Source organism: Mixophyes fleayi, chromosome 5 (assembly GCF_038048845.1).
Source record: "Mixophyes fleayi isolate aMixFle1 chromosome 5, aMixFle1.hap1, whole genome shotgun sequence".
NCBI classification, from domain to species: domain Eukaryota; kingdom Metazoa; phylum Chordata; class Amphibia; order Anura; family Limnodynastidae; genus Mixophyes; species Mixophyes fleayi.
The window spans coordinates 89,529,764-89,554,815 of NC_134406.1; the positions used below are offsets into that span (position 1 = coordinate 89,529,764).

The following is a 25,052-nucleotide window of genomic DNA, read 5'->3' on the forward strand; positions in this document are numbered from 1 at the left end:
AGGGAAAAACTTGGCTGAAGCTAGCAGTATCTGAACTCACTTCACAGGTGACTAATTCGAATGGTTTCAGCACCTTGCACAATACAGAAATTATTCTCCACTGCGCTTGAATAAAGTACATTCCCCTTCCTTTCCCAATGTCATGGCTTGTGGGGTAATCATTGATGGCTTTTCGCTGTTCCTCCATCCTAACAAGCATATAAATTGTGGAATTCTATCTTGTTACCACCTCTTGCTTCAGTTGGTGGCAGGGTACAACAAATTGTTCTTCTAGCTGCTGCAATCTCCTACATGCTGTTGCCGAATGCCGGGAATGTCCAGATATTTTACGAGCCACAGACAGCATCTCCTATACGTCCCTGCCAGTTTGGAAAAAACTCTGCACCGCCAAGCTTATTATGTGAGCAAAACAGGGAATGTGATGGAATTCACCCAGCTGTAATGCTCTCACAATGTTGGTGGTGTTATGAGAAATTACATATCCTGAGGAGAGTCCAAGCGGGATAAGCCATGTTGCAATGACATCGCTTAGGTATGTAACAGATTGTCAGCTGTATGAATCTTAGTGAAGCCGATGATAGACAGAGTAGCCTGCCTCTTAAAAATGTGACATAGTTGGGTACATGCTGCTGCTGTTCCTGCTGGTGAAGGTGAATCACCAACCCAGTGAGCTTTCACAGTCAAATAATCTTTATTTTTCTCAATTCGCTTGGCCACATATATGTGGTTAAGTCTACAGTGGGTAGAATGGAATTTTGTAGCCCAATAATTACATTTTTATGAACCTTCTTGTACAGGTGAGGATTAGCTTTTCTAGTAAAATGGTGTCATTATGGAATTTGGTAACGGGGACAAAAGACCTCATTTAACTGTCTAAAACCAGCTGCATAATAGTGGATATTGGATGCAGATCTAATACTAGCATAGACCATGACGTTTGTGATCCGCTTTGTGACTGGTTGACAGCTTTCATACTTGCTTCCTCTTGCAAAGGATTGTTTAACAGGCAATTGTTGTAAACTACTAGTAGTCTACTTCTTGGACTGCTTCTGGGATGAAGATCCACCCCCAGCAGCAGCAGCAGCGGGACTAACACTCAAGAATTCTTCTGAGGAATCCAGGATAGTGGAGAAGTCATCTAGCCTTAGCAACCTGGATGCAGGCCTAACTCTGATTGCTACTGAGGATATTGATGAGGAAGATGTTGTGAGTGTAGATTGCAGGTTTTGAGATCTAGTGGAGAAAAGGGACCTAGCTGATGCTGGAGTGCTTGTTGTTATTCTTTTAGCATAAGTTTCAGATTTTCCCAACAGCTTGCCATGAACTCGCTTCAAATGGCGTAACATAGATGACGTTCCTAGATGGTTAAGGTCCCTACCTCTACTGACTGTGGCTTTACAAATGGTACAAATGGCTAGACAACTGTTGTCAGGATTTGTTTGAAAATAATTCAACACATAAGGGGTGGATTTTTTGGTCTTATGCCCTTGCATGACAATGGCCTTCTTCTTATCACGTGCAAGAACTGCTTCCACTGGTGCAGGACTTACACAAACTACATCATCCTCATCAACATCCTCATTAGCGCCGTCATCACCTACACAAATATCCTCCTCATCCTGTTGCAATTCCAAAGTGGCATCTGCAATTTGTGTATGACCGGCTACATTTGGGCTGCTCATTCACACATCTGCAGAAATGCTGAAATAAGGCTTCTTTATGACTACAGTATCAGAAAGGTCAGGCTTACACATAGCACTCTTGAATAGACAAGACTCAAGGATTTGTGTCATTTCTGAATCTGAACATACAGTTTTTTCTAATGCCGTACTGTTTTCTTCCAGCTCGGATTACCTATGTATGTATGTATTACCCAGTATTGTTTTATTACTGTTTGTTCCCAATTGTAAAGCACTACGGAATCTGCTGGGGCTATATAAATAAATGTTGATGACGATGTTGATGAAGCAAGTAACCATTTTAATTTGAAATCCGAAATTAAACCCTTAGGAACTAGGGTGTCTAACTGAAAATATCCATAGCATCTCTGCCTTTGCAAGTGCTACAGTTAAGTCTTTTTTTTTCTTCTTCAATGTGCCTTAAATGCCTATATACCAATAAACGAGGACATGAAATTCAAGGAATAGTTCTGGGTAATTCTAACTTGCTTTTATGCGATATTTTTTGCGAAACCCATCCTTACATTACGTACATTTCCAGATACACTCTATATAATCAAGAAAGAGCTTTTACCAATTGTGGCAAGAGCCCGCTACTGCAGAAGCACACGCAAACAACTTCTTCCTTTTTATATAGTTTTATTGTCAGGATGGTAAATGTTTTGACACCGTACAGATTTCACAGCAATTCTTGGAGACCCTAAACGCTAGCTAGATATAGCTCAGCTCTCTCAAGACCAGCCAGCTTCCCCAGCGTTGGTCACAGTGCACAAATGATACAAACAAGTTTTTATACCTGATATTCCTCCCCCAGCCTTAGCTTGATGGACAGGTGACACACCCACTGTCACGGGCACTAGGAGTCTTTGCCCAGGATATCACCAGATGATGTTCTTACCAGAGTAATATAGCTGGTACTATGGTCCTCTGGTAGCAGAGTGACAACAGAACAGGAGAATCAGCAGATGGTGAGAGAATGCTCAATGAAAGTCTATGACTAGCAGCAACTGGTAATGACTTAGATGTATGAACACGAGGAACCAGATGGACAAGTAAATGTGAGGAGAGTCAGTGGTCTGCGTACAGCAAGTTGTACCACTGCTACAGTGAGGAGGAATGTCCAGGAGTAGAGAGGAGGTAGTGAAAGTCAGTGGTCTGTGTATAGCAAGTTGTACCACTGTCTATAGTGAAGGAATGGGTTCCAGGTGCAAGTAGGTAACGGGGAAGTCAGTGGTCTGCATACAGCAAGTTGTACCACTGCTTATGTGAGAGGATACTTGAAACTGGTGTCAATGGGAAACAGGAGTCAGTGATCTGCGTTCAGCAAGTTGTACCACTGCTATATATATGTGAGGAGGGGCACGAGGAGATGAATGGAATACAGAGGATACACGGGCGGCACACGGAACTTGATCCCACGATGATAACCACAATACAATAATAACTGACAAGCGCTGCTTGAAGTATACAAAGTCACTATAGAGATCCAGGTAATAGGAAACAAAGTCAATAGTAACAATAGCTTCAGTAGATGGAAGACTCCGGAGATGAACACAACACAGTCCAGACGGATATGCAACACAATAGCAAAGTCAGTGGAAAGTATGCATACCGCGGTTCAGGAGAGCAGGCTGTCAAGGAGCAGTGCAGGGATACCTGAACGGCTGAACGCCGGCAGGAGGAGAGACCACTGGAGGATGGAAGCGGTAATCAGGTTGGTGCAGCGCACGAAAGGTAACCGGTAATCAAAGGAGCAATACTCAGGAAGCAGTAGTAAGTAAAACTGGAAACATGATGAACACGGGAGCGTTGAGGCTGTCTGGTATCCGGCAATAGTAGCGGAGGCAGCGGAGGGGAGACACGCTGAACACAGGAGAGTAGAGACGGTCTGGAATTCGGCAGCAGTAGCAGATAGGAATCAGTCGAGAGCTGACATGATGAACACAGGAGAGAGTTGAGACGGTCTGGAACCCGGCAGTAGTAACGGAGGCAGCGGAGAGCAGACCCTCTGAACACAGGAGAGTTGAGGCGGTCTGGAATCCGGCAGCAGTAGCAGATAGGAATCAGCTGAGTGCAGACACGAAGAACACAGGAGAGTTGAAGTGGTCTGGAAACCACAATCGTAGTAGACAGGAATCAGCTGGAGCTGAATACACGAGGAAACACAGGAACACCTTCAGAGGTTAATGGGGAATGAGACTCCAAGATCAGGCAACTAGGTAATGATCACAGGTGGTTTAAATAGGGAGGGTTGCCTGATCATCCAATTAATAAAAAGCAACAGGTACTGAAGGTTTCATAAGAGCTGCACATGCACAGACCCTCAGGATGGCGGACGGCCACGGTTCCTGAACACAGGAGAAATGGCACTCACAGTCCGGTGAGTGACACCCACCTTCTCTTTAAGAGGAAACGCCCATCCCTGGCTCTGTTTGCACTAACAGACACACCCTGTCTGTTTGCTGAGAGGAAGGATTTCAAATCATGTAAGTTTAACCAAACTTAAACTATTGCTTTTCTTACATAAGTCTTTACATTCAATCTAGGTGCATTACTGCACAAATGTTTTACTCTACTTCCCTGCTTTCTCTGCATATTGCCAGCTAAATGCCTCCTTTTGTTACACAATGTATTGCTTGCCACAAGTACATTGTAGCAAATATATGCAATTCCTAGTATGACACGTGGTGAAATCTTTAATTAAATCCCCTTTAGTAGCTGTGAACTTCGCAATTTTACTAGGAGATGTATTGAATTTGCACATCTGTGGAACTCAGTGGTATGGATCGAAACAGGAGCCTTGAAAGTCATGGCACTCCTTACTAACTTGTTTCTTAAATTGGCAGTCCTCCTGTAAATAAAAGGGTGTTTAAGAAATATTAAATCACCAATGATTGAGTCTCTAACAAATGGCATGAATTTTTAATTATTTTCTCCAGGTGTCTAAATTGGCCATTGTATCACATAATAAAGGCCCATGGAAACTGATTTTTATTTTCACCTTTATTTTTAGGAATCATCAATTTGAGTTTGATCAATAACCTCTGCAGTTCTTATGGCTTTCTCAAGAATGTCTGGGGCAATATTTTGGCGCAAATTGCATCTTCATTTGATGAACCTGTTTATGGTAGTATTAATAAGTGGGACCGTTTATTTGAAATTTTTTTTAATTGTATCTATGGTATACCTTTTAACTTTAATGGATGATGTTGGCTCTCTGGTGCCCGTGGATATGGTATAATTACTTGTCTGTATCTGTCCTTCTTTAATGAAAACATTTCTATCCGAAATACTAACCTCAGACTGAATTTTTTGAAAGGTGAGATTAATATTGAAGGAATTAGAATTAAGGTAAAAGCAAAATTCTTGTAAAGAAGTGCTATCACCATCCCAAATAAATAAAATGTTGTCTATGTAATGAATCCAGAGCACCAGGCTTGCCCCATTCATGTCCATTTCAGACACTAAGATATTTCCAGTTAGCCATTAATAGCTAGGCCATATCTAGGGGCAAACCTGGTGCCAATTGATGTACCCATAATCTCTCCAATATAAAGTCCTTAAGACATTTTTTCATATTGTTCTTTCCTTAAATGGAATGCTTATGTTCCCATCCTGTGTAAAGTGATGTTGCGTCAAAAAGTGTCCTTCCATTGGATACTGGAAAGTCTATTGTGCACATCCATTGTGTCTTTCAAATATGACCTTAGACCAAAAGCATAATCCTGAAGATGATAATCTAGGAAAGCTGACATGTTGAAAGTATTGGACTGGGTCCATGATATTATGAGTCCCCAAGGTGAGTTAATATATTTTTGCACTTTGGGCAAGATATACTGTATATATGACAGGTACAGTGGGAAAATCTATGATCAGATATTTCTTCGGTGTATAAGTAATATCTCCCTTAGAGGGATATTGTTCTACAAATTCCTTAAAAGATTTCTGTATCATAAGGGCAGGGTCATTTTTCAACAGGGTATAAGTGGTATTATCATTCAAATGCCTCAAAACTTCTTGCTTATACAATGAGGTATCCATGGCCACCACCCACCTCCTATATTAGCTGGTTTTATCGTAATCCTCATTCTGCTTAAGGAATTTTCTTTTTTTTGTTAATAAAGATTGTTGTTTTTTCCAAGTGAGAAACAGAGGGAAAGAATTTTACATAACATTGCGAGTCAAAAAAAGAATCAGTTTCCGGAGAGCCGCTTAAGGGAATTTATTGCTTTCTTTTGTAAAATTACTAGACCTTTTAGGATATTTTCCTATTTTATTTAAGTTATTTAGTGATCCCTTTCCCAAAAAGTATTAATAAAATTTCTCCTACAATGTATGGGATTAAAAGTGGAGGGATTTCTAAATTTAGATTCTATAGATGGAGATAATGATGCTCCATGTTTATCAACAAAAAAATATTTTTAAAGTCAGTTTCTGAAGAAACTTTCATACAAATTATTTCATCTTCTTAGTTGATGTAAATTTGACACCCTTTTGTAACAGTGACATTTCTTTCTCCTTGAGATCATGAGAACTAAGATTAAATACCTTAGTTTGTTCAATTACACACTCACCTTTTATGTCACCTACAGATCTATTAATTCTTAATGCTTCATTTTTCTTAGATGCCACTCCACCCCTTTTACCCCCATTTGTTCTATTGTTTTTCTTTACTTTAGTGGCTTTTCTTACATTGGTTACTAATACTACCTTATATGCTTTGGGCCAGGGTATACTCACTTTTCCCTCTAAAGCACTATAACGAATGGGAAGAGGTAACGGAAGAGGATTTTTCATGTATTGTTTCCATCCTCTCTTGCTCTTAATGGGAACCTTCTCCCACCTATCTTGTCCATAATAAGAATGGAATCCTGGATCTTTTTCCTTAATAATGTGGAATGTTCCCTTCCTGAAAATCTCCAACTCCTATAGTTTTTTACATTTATTAGTGTGGTAGGATTATGACCAAAATCACGTCTGAAATGATAATTGGATCGATGAAGAGACTAATAAGAACCCTTTCTCCTCATAAAGTTGGAAAAATTATCAGAATTTCTCTCTTTGTTTTAATCACAATTTCTAAGGGAAACTTTACCATTCTGCACTGTATTTTGAGTAGGAGATAAGAACTCCCTCATTGTATATATTATTTTTCTTTCTAGAGGTGACATAGATCTTTCCCATCTCTCAAATATTTCTTAGATTGTTTTACCAGTAAGTTCTACCTCACTTTTTTCTAATCTCCTCCTAATATTTGCATCCAATTCTTTATAGTCTCTAAATCTGAAAAAGTGGTAACTAATTATTGGAGAGAGATAATTTCTTTCTGCAACAAAAACAGATTTCTGCTTCTTTCTTTAAAATATCAAAAGAATATCTGATTTAAAATATCAGACTGTTCTTTTTTAAAAGGTTCCGATTCTGTACCAAAAAAGGGTGGTTTATTGATTAAAAATCCTGTAGGAATTATTTGGCATGAAACGTAACATTTCACCAAACAGTCACCAAAGTTTTTTTTCTTTAACCCTTTCCATTTCATTCTTAATTCTTTCTAGTTCCTCATCCATTAATTCTACAGTGTTTTCCCCCCCAAAAAAATGTTTTTGGTTTGGGAAGATCTACTCATCAGGGATGCCCATTATCTCCTGCTTTATTAACATTAGCTATGGAAACATTAGCCTGTCTAATACGTGCTCAATCTGATATATGTGTCCTCCCTATTGGAGAAACCACAGATATTATAGCTGATGACATGTTATTATTTTTATCAGGTGCAGTATACTCCTTAACCAACCTTTCAGACACAGTAGATACATTTGGGAGCTTCTTGGGTTTGAAAATAAACTGGTAAAATCAAACATCTCTTCTATTCATGGAATCTTCCCAACTGTCATACCTTGCTGTCACACTCTTCAATGGTCCGACAGGTAATTTTTGGCACCTGTTATGGGATTGTCATAAGGTAAATACCTTCTGGACAGATGTATGGACCTGTATCAGTAATACGGTGAATGACAGCCCTCATCTAAATCCTAAAATATGCATTTTTGGTAAAAATATTTTGAATAAATCTCTCTACCAATATATTTTCATTTTAATTACTTTCACAATAGACGGTCCTAAATTTCATAAATGGAAGATATTGGTGGATGACATAATGAATCATGACTGATATATGTATTCCAGAAGCAATATATTATACAACTACCATAAAATATGGTCTCATTGGTATTCTTCACCTTATAGATTTCATACTGATGATTCTAATTCCAGTCATTCTCCAACATCATCATTTTTTTTTCTTTATAGTATATTAGACTTCAGGTATACCTGCTCCTGTTCGTTTATCATTGTAATATTTCATTTTTACAATTTAAGATTTTATCATGCATTGTAAGTTTGTCAAGGTTTCTATATTTATTATTTGTTTATTTAAAATTCAAGAAAAATACTCGATTACATTTTTTTTCTAAAGTGTCTACAGTTCTATTAAAGACATCCTCAATAAGGAAATCTCCTTCTTTTCCTAAAATAAAACATGTTGTATGCTGCTCAGAGGAAAACAGGTGGTTTAAAGCTCAATAGGAAATAGCAAAAATGTGTCCCCAGTTGCTCAACTCGGTGAGAAGCAGCCTAATTAGGAAAATAGGAACCACCAATCCTTGTGAAATACTCAAATACACAACAAAGAAAACCTAGTAATGGTGCTAACTACACACTGTCCTAAATATGAGTCAATCTTGAAATCCTAATGGACTGTAAAGCAAATACCATAATCTGTTGTAATTCGCAACATGTACACATCTTTCTTATAGTGATGAAGAAAATAAATGAATAATATTATAAAGAAATATAAAAATGTCTAAATAAGTCCATAAAATGAACCGGACCAAATGACAAGTTAACGCAGCAACATCCAAATCATCTTTGAGTGCAAAGAACCTTTATTACAGCCTACGATGTCAAGTGTGGAATGGGCAGCGAACTGGGTGTATGCACGTAGTCAATGTACCGTAAGGGCATGCCAAACTCTAGAGCACGCAGCTACATCCAATTCAACCTGAGCTGTTTTCCATTATAGTATAAAGACCATAAGAGTGGGGTCCCCACAGGGAGGAAGAAACTAATACATTTGTGAACAAAGGTTTTGGGAATGTCCTATATTCAAATTCAGTTTATTTTAAATTGTGTCTAGTTTTTTTTATTTTCTTTGTATAATGTACAACCACAGGGGTCCCAATCTTCTTCATTTCCATGGCTCTCACAGCCCATGTGGATGCATTGGCTCTAATTCCCCACTGCGGGATCATGTGATCATTCCCGCCGCATACCCAGAAGTGCTGAGCGGCTGTCAGAACGGGACACAGGACTGAGGAAAGGTAGGTTTCTTTACAGTACCCCCCTTTAGGGGTGGACATTGGACAACCTAAAAGGTTTGTCAGAAAATTTTCTGTGGAAACGTTTAAGGAGATCAGAAGCATGGAGATCTCTACCTGGACCCCAGGAGCGTTCCTCAGGACCGTAACCCTTCCAATAGACTAAGAATTGAAGGGTTCCTCTGGAGATACGAGAATTGATAATCTGATTAACCTCGAATTCCTGATTTTGTACAGAAACGGCAGGAGGATCTCTGGTACAGGCTTATATTTTCTCTGACTTTGAATCAAAATATTGGCTTGTGTTGTTGGCAGCTGTCTTTCAGGCCTATATAAGGCCTTTTGGGTGTAGTTTACATGCTAGCCCCTGATAAAAGTTAGCCCCTGTACCTGGGAGGTGTGTGCATCTGATTTTGGACTTATCTAGCACTCCTTTATTTTGGATGCACTTAATATCAGTTCATTATAACAACATATGTTAGTTGCTGCACGGGTCAAATTGATTTTTAGAAGTTGGTTCATGATTATGAACTCACAGATGAGATGTACATATTAAATTGCCATTCTTCCAAACCAGAATTTACAAATTGTTTTTTGTAAGGTGAATCCAACTGTCAATATTGCTCAAATCTACTGCGTTTTGAGTATGATGCCAATTCAGAGTTACAGACAGATAAAAAATAAATTTAGCCTGAAATCTTATAACATGTATAACTTTAAATAGAGCATACAAATGCATCCAGAGCACAGATATGACAGTCATCATAATCATCAAGAAGTAAACTTGCAGTAGGCATATGGGACATATAGATACATGCATTAATATATGTAACTTATTAATTCATTTTTTTTCTGTTTGGTTTGTAAACCCACAATTTGCTAACAAACTATGTGCTGTTTCTTCTAAATTTAGATGTAGTTTGTGATAAATAATATAAAAACAATACTGTGATTAATGTTTGAAAGCCACACCAGATTGCTACAAATTGTATAAAACACAGCTCCCCACACCTCATTAATGCCTGCGCCTGCATTTCTCTTACGTAAGGCACCTGTTGAAAGCACTCCTTGGGGTAAATGTATGAATCTCCGGATTCTTTACCCCCTTGTCTCAACAAGGTATTTGTAGCTGTGAGAACTTCACTGGCACGCCACACCGCACTTTTATCTAAACTCTTTTATCTTTTTCTTCTATTGAAAAAAAATTTCAGTACCTACTACTATAGACCTTTTAATTGCAAATTCAATACCATGTCAATGTTCCCTCATTCTTATTCACAACAAATATTATTTACACTTATTAGTATTATATTTGAATGCTTATATATTTATTGTCTTGATAACGTCCTTAATTGTTATTACCTGTTGAACTTTGAATAAATAGAGTTGATATGAGAACTTTACTGTCTGTTGTTACTTTGTTGCTGAACTTTTGCTCGCCTAACCATTCTGACCACTCCACAAGCCGACCCTTAACCGACCCTTAACCTGGTGATATCAATCATCTTACCTTCTCCAGTGTCTCAAAGTCAGCCAGTGGTGTGTTCTGCCCTTCTACTTCATGGATCATTGGACATGGGTTATTTTAGTCCCCACTAGTGTCTGGATGGTCCTACTCTTATCTGGAGCAGCATTATACCATATCATGCTTCTAAGGGATTCCTTAACTGGCCTCAGTCTTCTAGGAACTATCTCCATATGTATAATGGTAGTCGCTGGATGATGACATTTAGCAGTCATGGTTCCAAATATCAGTCATAGTTAGAAATAGTAAACCCACTCAGCAAGCCGGACCCTGAGCTCCGATGTATGTCTTTCCACTTCTTCATCAGAATCCTTGGAAACCAGAGTCAATCTGGTAACAGAAGGAAATATGGAGCCAATAGGCTGTTTATGATTGTTATTCTGTTTGAATAAACAGCTGGCAGTAGGTATTCTTGCACTCTTTCTTTTATAGGATTTTTTCGTTATTGTCCATTGGATGTTTCTTTAATTATATCATTGTGACTTTATTGTTCTATTCCATAGCCATAGAGCTGATATCATTGGATGCTAAGTATCTTTGTTTCTCTTCGTTGTTGTGTTCTAACAGGTCATGCATGCTCTTATGTATGAAAATTAGATTTCCTATTGTCATCATTATACTAATATAACTTTAAAGTATTTTTTACAAATAGTTTCTCCCCCATTGTTTCTGAAGATGATATTAATGTGTCAATTCTCTGTCATGTCAATGTTTTATCACCTAACTCTATATTTTCCAAAAGATTTCTCCATGCTCAGCAAATTCAGCAGATATATTATTTTCCCATACCTAGAAATTATTTGCAACAGATGCATTAAAATATGTTTCTTCCTTCAATCTTTTCACTTTGATCACAGAGGGTGTTATTTATTACATGCTGTCAAAAAATAATGTCAAATACGGTAAATTAGAGGTAGCTGAAAATGAGACAATCGCTTTTTGCTGACTTTAGACTACAGTATTGTATACTAGCAGGACATGACATTTGGAAAAACATTATTTTCTTAAAGTTATATGATATTAAGTTGTGATGGCCCTTTATAGATTTGCAATCTTTTTTTTTTTTTTTAACAAATAAATTTTTTATTGGTTTTTAAAGTTTTTTAAAAAAGGGGTACAGAAGAAAAAAAAAGGGAAAAGGGTACATAAAGGGAATGGAACACAAACACAATGCACCTGAAAGCATACAGAATCGAAATCAAAAGTATCTGACTATTTGATGTATACATTGAACTTAATTAATTAATGCACTGTAAATCGACACACAAAGGATCATTCACCAGCCTCATTAGAGGGCGGGGGCGTTGAATTTTTGCCTAGGGTGCCTAGAACCCTAGCACCGGCCCTGCTGGGGTGGCGTACATTCTATTCAATAATTTTACCAGCATCTCAGTATGATTAAGGCACTTGGGATTTGCAATCTTTTTAAACAAATATCTAACACTATCATGACAAACACTACAGCAAAAGAAGATTTTTAACTTAGCAGTGGCAGATTAGTTGCTATCTAGTATAAAGGCCCTTTAGTCCATTTGTGGTGACGATAATATGAACATGTTCGCTGTTGCACCATAAACAAAATTTTACGATCAAATTAGTTTATTTTAATATCAAAGTGAGTCATTGTCCCAAAATATAAACCAGTCTAAGAGCAGAGTTTACTGATGTCCTGTATAGTAACAATGTGAAAACTATAGAATTTCATACTCCTGCTGACAAGAGCCCACATAGCAGTACAATTTGCCTGATTTATAGAACTGCAAGCAAGACCTCTACTCTGATGGATTCAGTCAAGCCTCCAGTATCCTGGGGTGACTGAAAGCTGATGTGCATACAGTATTCAACTGCGTTAAGCAGTGGAACAAAGATGTGTGACTCATATCCTCCCTAATGTAAATCAGACAAATTTTGGCAACGTTTTTGGCTACAAAATGCTGTCACTGAAAAGCATTCACTCTAGCAGATTTTGACACCTTTGGTAGAAGTATTGAAAATTACATTCATCCAAATCCATCTGAGACACACTGTGTGAAAGTAAGAATTATACAACTTATTATCTTACCAGGGAAACATTTTAATTGCCTACTCTGTGTCACATAATGTATCTACAAATTTTACAGACAGGACAAAAATAGTATAATGAATTAACTCATAAAAGTAACAATGAAGATGTTAAGTGATTAATGTATACACAAAGGTTGCAGCTTTAATTTGAAAAGTATTTTTAAAGATACTTCGAAGAGTAAATGATAAGAAAATCCACAAGTTTTGAATGTTAATTTAAATGTATTAAATATTGGGATTCAGATTACATATTTTAATGGTTGTTATTTGATTCATATGATTCAGAAATTTTGTTCACCACGATTTGGACATATATCACTTGGAAATAAACAAATTGCTGCAGTTTTTTTTTTTTTTTTTTTTTTTTAATTCAGCTTGTGAATTGTAATTTGATTTGATTCACTCTGATTTGCTAAATCCAGCTCTAATTCGCCCTGCCTACTTCCTTTTAGCAATCTGCAATCTATGTGGGAGCAGCAAACAGCACAAGAGTGCCTGAGAGCTAGAGAAGGTGTTTTTTTTTTGTTTCAACATATAAAGCAGTTATAGTTCTCTTTGTAAAATAAGAATCTAACTGAGCATTTACTATCTCGGTTCTACAGATGCCATCAATTCCAGAAATGTAGTAGATTCATCAAACTTGAAAGGAACTATTTCTAATGCTATCATTTTTGATAAGTTTAGAGAAAGTGCTCTATGATATGTATTAGCTGCATATTTAGATAAGTATATTTTTTTTGTATGTTGAAATGTTTTCTTAATAAAACTGTGGCTGGTTTATCCAAAGTCCTATTTTTTGTGTTCTTTCAGTGTTGAAGTCAATGCGGCTCGCACTGTAGCAAAATAAGAGGGTGGTAGATCACTACAGTGACTGAGCAAGAAGTAGATCCCATGCCATTACAATCCTGCCACCCCTGCTGTAGGCTAACTAGGTAGGTTGTAAAGTATAGAATAGACAGGCAATGCTGCTATTTACCAAGTGTGCACAGAAGTGAAGATGAAACTGACAATAGTCAGAGACCTGGCCACTGATAAGTCACAGGTAAAATCACAAGTCCCATTCATAAATACTTAAATAGTAGCATTCACAGATATTTTCAACTAGAAAAAAAGAAACAAGGAAGAACTTTGGATAAATCTGAACTGATTTCTGAATTAATTCCCTGAACAATGAAGTTCATCCAAATTTCAGAATCAGACAGAACAATTTGACCAACTAATAGTTACAACTAGAAAACTCATAAACAAAAGTATCCGTACAAACAGTGCAATTAAAATTGTAAATGATTGTGTGCTGTCCAGAACTCAATGGCACTCTTCAAGTGGTTCTTATGAGAAACGGCTTTACCTGAAAAGTTATAGTTTACAAATTTGTGTCTGGAAATTAATTTTTTTCCTTAAATCATACAATTCTGGCACATTTATATGAACAGGGTTAATAGAAATGTCATTACAGCTGTTTTAGTGCAAATAACTTTAAAATTGAAGTCTGATGGAGTAACACATGTAGTATGGAGTGCCTTTTATGCACTCAGAACAAACTTCATGTCACAGGTGCTAATTATGTCTAATTATATATCTTTCCACTTTTCATTTAATTGATGTGTGTCCACTATTTATGTCTCTACATTTTCATTACCCTATATTATTGGAGGAGGAGAAAAGAAATCCATGTAAGTCATAAGGTTATTCCTGCTAGATATTTTCCATGCATACAAAAACAGGACTGATAAGTTTTCTGAAAATCTTGATGTGAGATCAACCTCAGATCGATATTTGTTCTGGTACAAATTTTGTAAATATTTTTATATATTTAGGGGGTGATTTACAGTTGATTTTTAAGATGCTCGTTTGATCATGAGCAATCATGCGTCAACACATTTACGTTTCCTCATTTGTAATGTGAGTTACACACATCTTATGATACATGCACATATGATATTTATTATTATTATTTTTTAATTTTTATTTATAGGGCGCCACAAAGTATCCGTAGCGCCGTACAAGGACAAACAATGGCACAGTACAAGGTGAAACAGCACAGTACAAGTAACAGTAAGCACTATAACTATGGGGGCTCAGGCACAGCATGAAAGAGAGGGAGGGAGGGGAAAAGTGAGTACAGGCAGGTAACTATGGCCCAAGAGGGTGGGCACAGATGACAGGTAAAGAGTCACTGAGGGGAGCGGAGAAAAGTGAGAGGAGACAGAGGGCAGAGGGACTGAGAGGAGGTGAGCTGAGTAGCTGGAGAGCGCAGTTAAAAGTGATGGAAACAGAAGGTAGGAGAGCCCTGCTCAAAGGAGCGAACAATCTAAAGGGAGGGGAAGACAGACAGACACATGGATGAGACGGAGAGACGGGAGAAACGGAGATGGAGTCGAGGAAGGGGGAGAAGGGAAGAAGGGATGAGAAAGAGAGGTAGCCGACCGGTGGGAGTTTAGGCATAAGACTGGAAGGCTTTAAGGAAAAGGTGGGTTTTTAATGTTCGTTTGAAAGAGGACAGATTAGGGAAAGTTCTGATGGAGCGGGGGAGCTTGTTCCAATGGAGGGGAGCGGCGCGGGAGAAGTCTTGGATACGTGCGTGAGAGGAGATGATATGTAAACTCTTTAGAATATAGATGATTCTAGAGCAAATAAACACCAATTGTCATCATCAACTCGAAAACTGCCCATGTCTTGTGTAGGTGCACAATTTGCTTTTGGTAAGGAACGTATTTCAAAGATACGTGTAACCCAAAATAAGATGCATCTGAAAGGATCAGGTTTAATTATTTCTGCATGCCCATACAATCCTGCACTTGACTGCTCTGGTACAAATGCAACCCTCTTAGTGTGGAGAGAATGCATGTGCTTACAGCAGAATTTTAGGTGGGTGTATATTGTTTACAATTTTTTCACTTGAATTTAGTTCTGATACCCTTTGGTATGACTTGGAGATGGGATGTGGGGGAATGGTGTTTTCCCATGTGCCATGATGATGGTGAGGAGTGACAGGCAGCTGTTGTTATTGCATGAATCTCTTGTTTCGAATATACAAAGCATCCTGTAGAGCTGTGGGGAAGATAAGGTGAGTTAGCTTTTCAATAGTAGGCTGGGGAGAGGGTGTTTTAGTGACATGTGATTGGATTTACGTTTTATGCTTGGTGATTACTGGCATTCAATGGGCAAGCAAAAAAGTATTGTGATACCATGTTTATTCCCATTGGGCTGAGTACATATTGACATGCATTATGTTTATACTGAATATATTTTTGAAGTCATGCATTATAGTTCACCAAGATTTTACTCATTTACTCTACTTTAATTAAGATTTTGAAACCAGATTTTAAGTGCCGGAAAATTAGTTCAAAATGACGATTTATATGTTAACTTGCATTAATTTTAAAGAGCAGAGTGATAAATAACAGCAAATAGTAATAGAATTAATTTTTATAAGTATGTGACCAAACCCCTTCTTTAACAATGGATATGCGATAAGCATGCACTATATGAAGAACCAGTGATTTAGTACAGCACTGTACTGTCTATTGTGTACTAGTGCCAGCATACATTGCAGACATTTGCCAGTGACATATTTGGCAAACATCATTGACCCCTATGAAAATCACCCCTATCTGTTAACAGCTAAACATGACTACAACTCAGAAATGCTAAAAATCTTGTACACATTTAGGCTTAACGTGCAGGATTGGTTGTTATAAGCATTAAGGATCCATGTGACAGATTTTTCTAATTTCTCAGATGGTTCACAAGAATTTTCACCTCTGTAAATATATTTTATGCAAATACTGTTTTATCTGTCATTTTTTACAATTTTAATGTAAAAAATGACAAAAATGACAGATAAAACAGTATTTTACAGTGTGGCCATATTGAAAAGTAGTTGCAGAATATTAACCCATTACTAGGGAGCAAGAATGAAAGAATTCATGTGTAATGTCATTTCAACTTATGAAAACTTACACGGAATTGTAGGTTTTTCTTCTGTTTATTAATCAGTATTAAACTAGTGTCATGTTAGGTGAACAGATGCATTTTGCTTATAGAGAACAAGGACATTTAAAACGGCTAGATAATTCCTCAGAATTTGCACATTTTCAGAACATACAGGCCTCATGGTAATAGAATAACTAGATATATTTAAGAGCCTTGATTGGTGTAATTCTGTCATTCCGCCCAATCACCAAATGTGACCCCAATTTGAAGTGTCAACTTGCACAGATCTGGTTGTTCATTGTTTTTTTGCCTGATGACCAGCCCACAGGGAACCCTGCATTGTTCTCAGCCTATGGCCACACACATACACTGTCAAATTTTCCATACGCTTGCCACCATAATAGCTTCTGCCAATTGAGCAGGTTTTGCTCTATGTACTTGCCACTGGAATTGGACAGTTACATTATAGTAAATGATTTTGACAGGTGTTACAAGGTTATACACAACACATATATCCTTTACTTCTTCACCAAGAAACTGACTTTCTAGGTATATATTTTAAGAATGGCGGGATACTGTGCCTGGCATACGTATAGGGTGTGACATATTTATGTGAATGCCGTGTGTAACCAGTTCTATCAGTAGAGGGGAAGGTTGGGGTCATTTAAAGGCCCTAAAATATACCGGTGTGCAGCACTTTTTTGCATGCGCACATTCAGCTTTTGGAACTGTCCCAGTACTACATACTCTGGAATTGCAGTCAATTTCAACTTATACATGTATATTTTAAAGTACTGCTCAGTCATGCTTCATCTATATTTTACATTAATCTTGAGAGTTAGGGGGCACATAGATAAAATCACCTTGCATAATGCTTACACCCACACATTGCATGTGTGGATATAAGCGTCATGTAATCCAGTCACGTCCACTCATATGACACAGTCTTTTATTGGATATGCTTGCTGCTGCTCTAAGCTGATTGGCTTTCACCTAGGGATATCCATCCCATTTACATGACACCAGTAATGATATTCCTAATCTATAGTTGCAAACCTGTGCGCTCTGTGTTATACTAACACACAGTGCATTGATGCTATTGTCCTGGCCTGTGATGTAATATACTGCTATATTATGTTACGTGAATACATTATGGTATCAAGGAGGGTCACACAGCAAATGTTGTACTAGAACCCAAAAAACTCTACTGAGCAAAATGTTTAATACAAACATATAAGAACCATGTTTGCATAAAAAGTTCTGATTAATAAAATGCCTTTAAAAAACAGTTTTAAAACTCAAATTGTGTCAAATATGCTTTAATCGTAATCATGATTGGAGTGAAATGAAACAAATATGGGGATAACACATTAGTGCAGTAGCAGCAACAAAAGGTGTGTTTACTGGCAGAAGTGCTTTTCAGAACACTAAGCCATCCCTGGGAAGCCTTTAAACTCAGGAATGGTTTTGTTTATGTAAGGCAGATGTAGCTGGGCTGTGTGACAAGAGATTTGAGGCATGGTGTTTTCTGGCTGCTAAGGAAGTTGTGCACATAAAGCACAAGTGTGTTCGCTACCATTAATACTATTCCTTTGGCTGCCAGATCATGTCACACTTTGAGGCCTCGTGATCCATAAGCCAACACAAATAAGAGAAAGGACATGGGTTTTCTTACTCTATAATAAACTATTCATTAGAATAGATACAAACCACACAGCACAGAATTATGCCCTAATGTATCTTTATTAAAAAGTGCTTCTCACATTCAACACTATGTTAGCACTAACTTTCTTGAGATGAAATACTAGTCACAATAATGTTTGTATGTCCTTAAACATACTAGTACGTGAAATGGCTGCTATTAAATTGACCTTAGTCTCTCTCTCTCACTCTCGCTCTCTCTCTCTTCTCTCTCTCCTCTCTCTCTCTTCTCTCTCACTCTCTCGGGACAGGGACTGATGTGAGCAAGTTACCTGTGCAGCGCTGCGGAATTAGTGGTGCTATATAAATAGCTGATAATGATGATTGTAGGGCTATCATTTACAGCAATGTTGAAGTACAGCTCTATAAGAAAAATGCTAATAACATTGTGCAGAAACTAAAAAAATTCATGAGAATAAAACAAACATCCAACCTGATATATTGTTCGATTATGTTACTGTCAAAAAACAGATGTAAAGTCCATCCAAAGAAAAGCAGCAATTACAGAGGTATGCCAAGCTGCATATATATTAAGATGCATATAAAATACGTATGCTGGTAGGTAAAACAACCCAGCGTTGGAAGCACTAGGGTTCTTCCCAGATTGCTGGGCAGTGGGTATGGGTTAATAAAGAGTTAATTTACATAAATGTATATTTTTTTCTAGTGAACTACTGGTCCCAGCAAACCCTAAACTGTCTGGGTACTCTGGCGCTTGTAGAACTACAAATGTCAGTTTGCCCATGGCTGTCAGACCATGCTGGCACTTGTAGACCTACAAGCTCCAGCATGACCTGGCATCCAGGGCCTGCTGAGTACTGTAGTGCACCTGTAAAATATACACTAAAATAAACACACAGTGACAAAGTTTTATTAAAAAACAATACTCCCCCTCACATAACTTCTTTTACCCATTTACTGTTTAGCCTGCCATGGTAGGGGTGAATTCTGTGTGGCACACTTGAGTCCAAATTCTGTCAGAGAAACATGCAAAATGAAATGCCCATATGCGTAGTGATGTGAATATACAGCTGGACAGTTTTGAAAAGTGGTGGTTTATTACATAAATAAAATATACATGTAGTATAGAGTGAAAAGAATAGATGAAATAGTACAAGTAATAAATAGAAAAAAATATTTTGAAGGCTCAATGGGTCTGAAGTTGCAAAAATCGAGACCCACTGCACAAATGTTGCTTGGTGATGTCATGTGTCTAGTTTTACGACTGTGTGGAGGGGTAAACATTTGTTCCTTTTGATGGGAGGATATGGCAGACCGGTATTATTCTAGCAAGTGGTTGAAGTGGAAATTTAGAAGTGGTGATATGGAAAATTTAAGTAAATGAAATTTGATAGTTTTAAAAGGAAGGTAGTAGGAGAAGGGGCGATATGGCATACTGCTGTATACACCCCCAATTCCACCACTGATTCTAGTTAAATATGAGCTATGTTTAGAAATGTGCCTTATACAGACACATACAAAAATTTGATTATATTTTGCAGGATGTGATATTTAAGATACAGGGCATAGACATTGTGCATTTTGGCAGCATTTCAGGTTAGCAAGTGGCCACAAAAGCAAAATGACCTGCTTTTGTCTGCATCCGTATGCATTTTGTATAGGAAAGTACATTTCATGGCCCAGTCCAATAATGTAATTAAAATATAAAAAAAACTATAAATGTGGCACATAAAATGAACATAGTCCTGATGTCACCTTTGAATTTATTTGCACATTTAATCCTTAAAAAATTCCCATAAAGGTGGACTTGTCCTTTAAATAAACAAAAGTTTACCTTTTTATCTGTCTTCTAACAAGCCAACTATCCCATTCTATATCCCATGCCATACCTGTATCATGGGACTCAGTACAGCTGCTGTGTTCAGACTTTATTTAATGAACTCAAAGCTAGAAGTGGTTGACCCTGAGGTCAGCACCATCATGTTAGAATCTCTGCAAGAAGAAACAACCAAAGCAATTTCACAACAAAGGCCTAATAGAGTGAAACTGTGTGGAGGTGGAATAGCAATAGCCTGTCAAGCTGCTACCTTTGGAATGCCAGTGATGAAAGCTCTGTTATCCATGGATTTCTGCATCAACCTGTTCTAAGAGTCTTTACCTTATCACTTGATTCCCTTCACACAGCACTGATGGTAATGGAAACCCAGTAGATCATACAGAATTTGGTAAAGGCTGATTTTACTTATATCTGAAACTGCTGTATGTAAAAGATAAACAGAAAGAGTTTAAACACGGGAAGTACAGGTTGAGCTACATGTTTTCAAACTACAGAAAGAGAATATTTAAAAGAGACAAATGGCCCAAAGGGTGGGGTTATTGCTGTACAATCCTCCTCGTCTTCCTTGTCAAATTATGCTTGCTGTTTTATTTAAACATGCTCCATCTAAATGTTATGTCTCATTTATGTATATGTTGTAAAGAAAAATGTCCTAGTTATTTAGGCACAAAAGAACAGTTTTAGATCCAGTCTTTAATTAACCAATCAATTAATACATCAATAAGCCAATTAATATATCAATAAGTTAATCAATCAATCAATCAATCATTTAAGTACTCTTAATGACACATGTAACTATTCAATCAGAAATGACTTATGCAGCAATAGACCTCTTCCAGGAGTGTTCCATCCACACTAGTTCTCTTTCCCTTTTTGAGATAGGATAATAATGTAAACCAGACAGTTCAGATTGGGCAATAATTGGCCTTCTCACACAAGTAAGTATGTATAACTCACACTGGTGCAGATTTGGATGCCAAACATCTGTTCTAACAAGACAAAGCAATTTAATTTGAGAAATCTGAGTCTGAAAAAATTAAGAGACAGAATTTGGCATATTGGTTACCCAGCAGCAGTCAGTTGGCAGTAATAGTAACATGCTGAAAACTGTTAGGCATTGCAGTGAGTTACAAAAAGCCCCCCCCCCCAAATAAAAAGGGGAATTTGCTGTAAGAATGTAACAAAGATGTAACAAAGGCTTCAGAAGATTCTTGGAGAAAAGTGGTGAAGCCAAAATCGCAAATTGTCATTGTCCTTGAGACGACCCTCCTACCCATATGTTGAAAATTACATGCACAAAAGGTTAACAAGCCAAGCACTCTATTGCCCCTTTTGTGGCTTTAGTGCTTAATTTGTTTTAGCCTCTACATAAGCCAACATTTTGGATGTTGGTTGTTCAATTGGATATTAAAAAGGGATGTTAACAAATGACTCCTGGGCATTTGGATGACAGTGGTCATCTTCCTTAATGGTAACCAATCATCACCCGGACTGAAGATGTCTACATCAACTACATTTTCTTTTAATATAGAAGATACACCAGGTAGGTACCCGTTAGGCATATGTGTGACACATTGGAGAGAGTCAGCAGCAATACACTGGAGAGGGTCAGCACTGCAGCAAATATTATTATTATTATTATTATTATTATCATTTATTTGTTAGGCACCACAAGGTATCCGCAGCGCCGCACACAGTACTAACAGTAGACTATACAGGGTGAAACCATACAGAACAATGAACAAAAAGTACCAATACTTCAGAAACTCTGGCTAGTCATATGCAGTAAAGACAGAGCGGAAGAACAGGTATGGAGACCGGAGGGGAGGGGGCCCTGCTCATACTAGCTTACATCCTAAGGGAGGGTAAACAGACCAGGCACAAGAGGAGCCAGTTGAGGCAAGAGGAGAGAAGGGAGGATGAGCAAAGGGAGGAGATGGGGGTTAAGTAGATGGTTGGTAGGCTTTGAGGAAGAGGTGAGTTTTGAGTGCACGTTTGAAGGAGCACAGAGTAGGAGAGAGATGGATGGAACGAGGGAGGTCGTTCCAGAGAAGAGGGGCTGCACGGGAAAAGTCTTGGATTCTGGAGTGGTAAGAGGTGATAAGGGTGGAGGAGAGGCGGCGGTCGTTGGCCGAGCGCAGGGAGCGGGCAGGAGTGTGAATGGAGAGGAAGTTAGAGATATAACGGGCAGTAGAGTTGGAGAGAGCCTTGTAAGTGGTGGTGAGGAGTTTAAAAAGGATTCGGTAGGGGAAGGGGAGCCAGTGTAAGGCAAGGCAGAGAGGGGAGGCAGAGGAGGAGCGGCGTGAGAGGAAGATGAGTCTTGCGGCCGCATTGAGTATAGAACGGAGGGGGGAGAGACGGGAGTGGGGCAGGCCAGTGAGGAGGAGGTTACAATAATCAAGGCGGGAGATGATGAGTGCGTGGATGATAGTTTTGGTGGCATCCTGAGAGAGAAAAGGACGGATGCGGGCGATGTTGCGTAGTTGGAAGCGACAGGCTTGGGCAAGGGAATGAATGTGGGGGCAAAAGAGAGAGAGGAGTCGAGGGTGACACCCAGGCAGTGAAGTTTGGTGACAGAGGAGATGGTGGTGTTGTTGACGACAATAGAGAGGTCATCGCGGGATGGGAGTCTGGGTGGAGGAAAGACAATGAGTTCAGTTTTAGAGATATTGATTTTGAGAAAGCGCTCGGACATCCAGGAGGAGATGGCGGAGAGGCAGAGGAGATATAGAGTTGAATGTCATCAGCATAAAGGTGATACTGAAGACCGAACGAGGAAATGAGAGCACCAAGAGAGGGAGTGTAGAGCGAAAAGAGTAGAGGACCAAGAACAGAGCCCTGCGGGACTCCTACGGGGAGAGGGTAGGGGGAGGAGGAAGAACCAGACATGGATACAGAGAAGGAGCGCTTAGCAAGGTATGAGGCGAACCAGGCATGGACAGAACCAGAGAGGCCAGGAGAGAGAGAAGAGTTTGCAGCAGGAGGCGGTGGTCCACGGTGTCAAAGGCTGCAGAGAGGTCAAGGAGGATGAGTACGGAGAAGTGACCCTTGGATTTGGCTTATAGGAGATCATTAGTAACCTTGGCCAGGGCAGTTTCGTTAGAATGGAGGGGGCGGTAGCCAAATTGGAAAGGGTCAAGGAGGGAATTGTCCGCGAGGTGCCTGGTTAGGCGGCTGAAGACAATCCGCTCAAGTAATTTGGAGGCATAGGGGAGAAGAGAGATAGGGCAATATTTAGCAAGAGAGGTGGGGTCAAGATTGGGTTTTTTGAGGATAGGAGAGATAAGAGCATATTTAAAAGAAGAGGGTACTACACCAGAGGAGAGTGATAGGTTGAAAAGGTGTGCTAGGTAAGAGCAGGCCATTGGAAAGAGAGAGCGAAGGAGGTGGGAGGGGATGGAATCGAGAGGGCAGGTAGAGGGTGGAGAGGAAAGAACATGTGAGCGAACTTCTTCACCGGTTATAGGGCTGAAGGAGCACCAGAGTTGGTTGATGGGGGGAGGGAAGCGATGAGGGTGGCGGGAGAAGGGGAGGAGGAGATGTTCAGTCTGATGGCCTCAATTTTGGAAGAGAAGAAAGTGGCGAAGTCAGAAGCGGAGAGGGAAGGCGGGACAGAGGGGGAGGGGGGAGAGGAGGGAGCTGAAGGTGGCAAAGAGGCGGCGGGGATTGGAGGACTGAGAAGAAATGAGGGATTTAAAGAAGGATTGTTTAGCGAGGGAGAGGGCAGAGGAGAAAGAAGAGAGTATGAATTTAAAGTGGAGGAAGTCAGCCAGGGAGCGAGATTTCCTCCAGAGGCTTTCAGCAGTGCGAGAGCATCTTTGGAGGAAGCGGGTGAGTTTTGAGTGCCAGGGTTGGGGAATAATGCGGCGTCGGCGGATAGAAGAGGCTGGGGCAACAGCATCCAGGGCAGTGGTGAGGGAGTGATTGTAGAGAGAGGAGGCCTGGTCGGGACAGGCCAGGGAGGGAAGGGGTGAAAGGAGAGTTTCGAGAGAGGAGGAGAAGGAGGTGGGGACAAGCATCCAGGTTACGTCTAGTGAGGGTGGCTTTGGGCGAGGCAGGAGCAGGGGAGGAGGACAGAGTGAAGGAGAGGAAGTGGTGGTCAGATAGTGGGAATGGAGAAGTTAGAGAGATCACAGAGATGAGAGAAGACAAGGTCAAGGGAGTGACCAAGACAGTGGGTGGGGGAAGATGTCCACTGAGTAACCTAGGGAGGAGGAAAGGGCGAGAAGTTTAATGGTGGCGGGGTCAGAACAGTTGTCAATAGGGATATTAAAGTCGCCAAGTATGATGGAGGGAAGGTCAGAGGAAAGGTAGTGGGGGAGCCAGGCAGCGAAGTTGTCAAGGAAAAGGGAGGAGGGGCCTGGGGGACGGTAGATGACGGAGACACGGAGGTGGATGGGGAGAAGAGACGGATGGAGTGTACTTCAAAGAAGGAGAAGGAGAGGGAAGGTGAAGTAGGAATGACACGAAAAGTGCAGTTAGGGGATAGGAGGAGGCCCACTCCGCCTCCTGGACGCTCGTCTGGTCTGGTGGAGTGGGTGACGGAGAGGCCCCCGTAGGAGAGAGCGGCGGGTGAAACGGTATCAGAAGAAGTAAGCCAGGTTTCAGTGATGGCAAGAAGATTAAGAGAGTTGGAGATGAAGAGGTCATGGATGGAGGAAAGTTTGTTGCAGATGGACCTGGAGTTCCAGAGGGCACAAGAGATAGGGAGGGAGAGAAGAGGGGAGATGCGGATGAGATTATCAGGGTTGATGTAGAGAGGGGGAGGGGGGCAGTGAGAGTTGGGCGAGGAAAAGGGGCTAGGGTAGAGGATGGGTATAGGAAAGAATCAGTAGCGTCAATATAGTTGTCTAGTTTTCCAAAACAAAATAAAACTGTAAACAATAACTATTTTCATTAAAATATGAAACAGGAGCATATTAGTTCTGGAAGCACAAATATCATCTGGCAGTCTGGGGTATTCTGGGCTCTGT

The 25,052-nt window shown here is 39.5% G+C and overlaps 1 long non-coding RNA gene across 1 annotated transcript in view; it reads left to right on the forward strand.

Annotated features, from left to right (window-relative positions):
* Positions 1-4,969, forward strand: part of LOC142157698 (uncharacterized) — a 51,933-nt gene extending 46,964 nt beyond the window's left edge. Inside the window, exon 2 of the long non-coding RNA XR_012692575.1 lies at positions 4,693-4,969. This is a non-coding gene — a long non-coding RNA (uncharacterized LOC142157698). The remainder of the gene's footprint in view (positions 1-4,692) is intronic.
* Positions 4,970-25,052: the final 20,083 nt, after the last annotated feature.